Below are 6698 nucleotides of genomic sequence, written 5' to 3' on the forward strand. Positions count from 1 at the left end.
CAAGTTGGTTCACTTGGTGGCTGATACAACCTGTCCTGTTTGATGGGAAAAGCAGATGGGAGAAGCAGATGGGAGAAGCAGGTGGGAGAAGCAGAGAGAAGGGTTAGACAGGGGAAACATATATACTGTGTGTGTGCAGGCAGCTCTCTGCACTGCACAGGTGAGGGTAATTGGGTTAACGACCTACCCACTCTACCATGCTCTCTGAGTCAGAAGACTCCCCATTTGCAGGTAGAGTGGGGGTCGTCACACCCTCCCCCTAAAGAAAGGGGTTCTACCCTGTTAACAAATTACATTCTATTCTACTGTTACGACCCTGGCTCAAAGGCCCGCAACCTATGTGCAAATCAACACCAAAACCCCGTGCTCAAACTCAAAATGCTACTCTAACAAGGAATTACTGGTGTAAACTAAAGTACAAGGATCTTCTGTTCTATCAAAGCTATCTGTTACCCAACACTCCTCTAAACACAGACCCTGCATGTGTGTTACCAGGGCTGGTTTTAAAGCTCCCAGCAGGTAACCAATCAGCACAAATTGGCTAATTGGCAGCCCTCACCTGCATGCCCCGTGACACAGGAGTGATCAGGCCTGCCTGCACAGTGACACAGGAGTGATCAGGCTCCTGGTACAAAACAAACAAAACCTATGCTGGGACAATGAAGCGTGAATACCAAGAAAAAACAAACAGTCTGATCAAATGAAACCTCCCCCCTTACTAGCTACAGTGCCTAACTAACTAACTAACTACCTCAAAACCTCAATCTTCGTGCTATTACATGCAGGGGGTACTCATGCACTGGAACTCTCTGGGCAGAAGAAGTACCTGTTATACAGCCACTCCTCTGAGCCAGAGACGTGCTCCCGAGAGGACACAAGCGCCAATGCTAGTGCCTGTCTCTACCCACGTTTGCAGCCAACTAAAAAAGAAAACACCAAGACAAGTCCCCCTATTGGAAACCTGGCATCTTCGCCTACCTGGGGATTTATGGTTCCCAAAACACACAGACTGTCAGGTATCAAACTCCAAAGCCTCAACACAAGCAATAACAAACAAACAAAACAAAGTAACAAATCTCCACCACAAGAAATCTGCACAAACAAACTGCTACTTTCCCCAAATACCAAACAATCAAACACCAAGAACAAATACCAAATCACATGTGCTTACTCCCCAACACTGGCATACAAATAATCAGGCTACAAACAAAGTCAAGCCAACAGGCTACAAATACTAGCTGCAAATCTCAGGTCACAGACACTAGTCCAATTAAGTAGCCCAATTACATTCCCTAATTAACCCTTCTATACTAAGACAGAGCTCAAACAAATCGTCCCAACAGGAACTCTACCACAAATTCCAGTCAAATTCCAAATGCCAGAAAAATCACCAAGCACAAATACCAATTAACCACACTAGGCCAAACTACAAACAAAGTCAATGTCCAATTACCACAAAAGGTCCTACAAACGGATCGAGCCCCCATATATGACGGTCCAGAGGGTTGTCATAAATGGGTAGTCCAAACGTGGTGACAATTTAACAAAAATGATTTAATCATATCTAAACAAATAATAATCTAATTAAACAACAAATGTGCATAACAGAATGGACAGAGGATGCCAAGTTGGTTCACTTGGTGGCTGATACAACCTGTCCTGTTTGATGGGAAAAGCAGATGGGAGAAGCAGGTGGGAGAAGCAGAGAGAAGGGTTAGACAGGGGAAACATATATACTGTGTGTGTGCAGGCAGCTCTCTGCACTGCACAGGTGAGGGTAATTGGGTTAACGACCTACCCACTCTACCATGCTCTCTGAGTCAGAAGACTCCCCATTTACAGGTAGAGTGGGGGTCGTCACACTATATATATATTATTCCTAAAATTGCTGCACTTTGTTAAAAATGGCATTGATCTGTTGGTCTGTGTAGTAGCTAATACAGGATTTTGCTGCTTAAATGTATGTATAATGTATATTCATTGATTCATTCGTATACGAAAATTAATTTGAATTGAACATTTATAAATTAAAATGTGATTAATTTCGATTAATTAACTATAAAGTCTCGAATGAATTCGATAAAACAAATTAATCGAGTCCCACCACTAATATATATCTGTATGTAGTACATACCTGCATATAATCCTTTTGCATATCTGTAGATATTATATCTGTACATATCCCTTACCTACTCTTACTAGTTACGTTGCTGGCCAGTATGACTTATTACTACCATAGTGTCTTTATACCTGTATCACTGTACATATTAATACTACAACTCTGTACATACATCTGATTAGCACTATACCCAGTAGTACTAATTTATATATTGTATACCCAGTTTAATCACCTGTACATTGTATATTACTATTGCACTTTACTGTTACATTTGCACTCTGGTTGGATGCCAAACTTCTTTTTGTTGTACTGTACTCGTGCTGTATGATGACAATACATTTGAATCTATCTAATCTAATGTAATCACCACACACACACACACACACACGTGCTGACGTCTGACAGAAACATCAAAATGATGTAGAGCTCAGAGAGGTAGGTCAGCCTCATGTTGCGGATGATCTGCGTTCCATTCTCATCAGTTCTGACTGGACGCCGATGCAATGCAATAAACAGCATTGAGACACATTTCATGTAAATTGCTTGCATCCTGTTGTTGTTCCAATATGTTGTGAAGTCCTGCAGCGATCTGTACATTGCCACTGACGACCTTGTACCTATAAGAAACAACAAACTCACCGTATCTGGAAATAATGAGATTTTTTTTATTCAACAATTTTCATTTGACAAGCATGTGTTTTTAAATGTACTGAATGGCTTTGATTTACTTGTTTACTCGTCAAAGGGCCATTTAAACCTCCATCTCAAGTGAACAAAAAAATTAAAATTATTTCACCAATTTCACCACTACTACTACTACTACTACTACTACTACTACTACTACTAATACTACTACTACTACTACTACTACTACTACTACTACTACTACTGCTACTGCTACTACTACTACTACTACTACTACTACTACTACTACTACTACTACTACTACTAATACTACTACTACTACTACTACTACTACTACTACTACTACTACTGCTACTGCTACTACTACTAGGCTAGCATTCCTACTACTACTACTACTACTACTACTACTACTACTACTACTACTACTACTACTACTACTACTACTACTACTACTACTACTACTACTACTACTGCTAACGAGCGGCACGGTGGTGTAGTGGTTAACACTGTCGCCTCACAGCAAGAAGGTCCAGGGTTCGATTCCCGCTTGGGGACCAGGTTTCCATGATGCCAGGTACTCAGGTGGGGTATCTCCCAGGCCTTTCTGTGTGGAGTTTGCATCTTCTCCCCGTGCTCGCAAGGGTTTCCCCCCGATAAGATAAACCCAATGGAAAAACATGCACAACAGATCGCTAACGCTGTGGCGTCCTTGACGAAGACGGACAGGAGCACTTGGATTGGTCCCCTGGGCGCGGCTCACGTTGACGCCCTATCTGCTCCCGGCTGCCCATGGGGGGAAGGACAACGGGATGGGAGAAGTGCAGAGAGACATTTCATCAGCGACTCAGTGCATGTGTGTGTGTGTTCCTGTGGGTCGCCCATCTCGCGTGTGTGTGTTAAAACTGCATGACAAATAAAGACTTCTAGTCTAACAATTAATTATGCTACTGCACTGCGAGTGATCATTTAGCATCATCTTGTACATCCAGGAGGTGGCAGCGCTGAGCTTCAGTTGGTGCCAGTGTCATGACCCTTTATCCCACTAGGTTCAAAAGCACAGCTGACGCCGTCCGTGTTATTTCTACCAGTCGTGTTAGACAACATCAAAACTGACCCCGGATCAGATCAAAGGTCGATTCCATGGGTTGTAACACTTCAAAGTGCTGCTATAAAAGCAGTTTACATGACATCACATTGAAAGCACCAGGGGTGACTTCACTGTGCCCTCTACTCTCTCTCTCTCTGTGTGTGTGTGTGTGTGTGTGTGTGCACACGTGTGCACGTGTGCGAGCATGTGTAGCAATGTATAAGTCTGTATGCATGTGTCTGTCCCCATATATGTCATGCAATAAATATATATATATGTGTGTGTGTGACAGCATGCGTGCAAATCGCAGGTGTTCATTCGTGCCACACAATGGGTGAACTTCCTCTCATTGTACATGCATGTATGTGTGTTATAGTGGAGCGGCGTGCGTACAGTATATATCACATATATGTATGTGTGTGTGCGTGTGCGTGTGCATGTGCCTCGGAGCAGGACCGGCTTTCCATCAAGTCGTGACCCTGCAGTTTTCTCCAGAGGTCATGCTGTGTAGTTCTACTGTAGTAATACTCATTTCCATAGTGTTCCATCAACACTGTGTGCAGGACCTGCTGTAATAATGTACCTAGAGACCGAAGCGGAGGCCAGTCATTTGTTCTGGTTCACTGACCAGGGTTAACGCTATAGGGTTTCATGAGACAAACCTCCACTTCTACCACGTACTGTATGATAATGATATACTGCATAGTAAATTGCTCCAATCCCTTACAAAAAGGTGTCATGGTGGTTTGAAGGTAATTTCAGTTTTTACGACCATTGTGTAAATAATCAACCATGGTAACGCCACAGTAAAGGTCATGGATCACCATGGTAACGCCACAGTAAAGGTCATGGATCACCATGGTAACACCACAGTAAAGGTCATGGATCACCATGGTAACACCACAGTAAAGGTCATGGATCACCATGGTAACGCCACAGTAAAGGTCATGGATCACCATGGTAACACCACAGTAAAGGTCATGGATCACCATGGTAACGCCACAGTAAAGGTCATGCATCACCATGGTAACGCCACAGTAAAGGTCATGGATCACCATGGTAACGCCACAGTAAAGGTCATGGATCACCATGGTAACGCCACGGTAAAGGTCATGGATCACCATGGTAACACCACAGTAAAGGTCATGGATCACCATGGTAACGCCACGGTAAAGGTCATGGATCACCATGGTAACACCACAGTAAAGGTCATGCATCACCATGGTAACGCCACAGTAAAGGTCATGGATCACCATGGTAACGCCACAGTAAAGGTCATGGATCACCATGGTAACGCCACAGTTAAAGTCATGGATCACCATGGTAACGCCACAGTAAAAGTCATGGATCACCATGGTAACGCCACAGTAAAGGTCATGGATCACCATGGTAACGCCACAGTAAAAGTCATGGATCACCATGGTAACGCCACAGTAAAGGTCATGCATCACCATGGTAACGCCACAGTAAAGGTCATGGATCACCATGGTAACGCCACAGTAAAGGTCATGGATCACCATGGTAACGCCACAGTAAAGGTCATGGATCACCATGGTAACGCCACAGTAAAGGTCATGGATCACCATGGTAATGCCACAGTAAAGGTCATGCATCACCATGGTAACGCCACAGTAAAGGTCATGGATCACCATGGTAACGCCACAGTAAAGGTCATGGATCACCATGGTAACACCACAGTAAAGGTCATGGATCACCATGGTAATGCCACAGTAAAGGTCATGCATCACCATGGTAACGCCACAGTAAAGGTCATGGATCACCATGGTAATGCCACAGTAAAGGTCATGCATCACCATGGTAACACCACAGTAAAGGTCATGGATCACCATGGTAATGCCACAGTAAAGGTCATGCATCACCATGGTAACGCCACAGTAAAGGTCATGGATCACCATGGTAATGCCACAGTAAAGGTCATGCATCACCATGGTAACGCCACAGTAAAGGTCATGCATCACCATGGTAACGCCACAGTAAAGGTCATGGATCACCATGGTAACGCCACAGTAAAGGTCATGGATCACCATGGTAACGCCACAGTAAAGGTCATGGATCACCATGGTAACACCACAGTAAAGGTCATGGATCACCATGGTAACGCCACAGTAAAGGTCATGGATCACCATGGTAATGCCACAGTAAAGGTCATGGATCACCATGGTAACGCCACAGTAAAGGTCATGGATCACCATGGTAACACCACAGTAAAGGTCATGGATCACCATGGTAACGCCACAGTAAAGGTCATGCATCACCATGGTAACGCCACAGTAAAAGTCATGCATCACCATGGTAACGCCACAGTAAAAGTCATGCATCACCATGGTAACGCCACAGTAAAGGTCATGCATCACCATGGTAACGCCACAGTAAAAGGCATGCATCACCATGGTAACGCCACAGTAAAAGGCATGCATCACCATGGTAATACCACAGTAAAGGTCATGCATCACCATGGTAACGCCACGGTAAAAGTCATGCATCACCATGGTAACGCCACAGTAAAAGGCATGCATCACCATGGTAACGCCACAGTAAAGGTCATGGATCACCATGGTAACACCACAGTAAAGGTCATGGATCACCATGGTAACGCCACAGTAAAGGTCATGCATCACCATGGTAACGCCACAGTAAAAGTCATGGATCACCATGGTAACGCCACAGTAAAGGCCATGGATCACCATGGTAACGCCACGGTAAAGGTCATGGATCACCATGGTAACGCCACAGTAAAGGTCATGGATCACCATGGTAATGCCACAGTAAAGGTCATGCATCACCATGGTAACGCCACAGTTAAAGTCATGGATCACCATGGTAACG

The sequence above is a fragment of the Notolepis coatsorum genome, assembly GCF_963971535.1.
Source record: "Notolepis coatsorum genome assembly, chromosome: 10".
NCBI lineage: Eukaryota > Metazoa > Chordata > Actinopteri > Aulopiformes > Paralepididae > Notolepis > Notolepis coatsorum.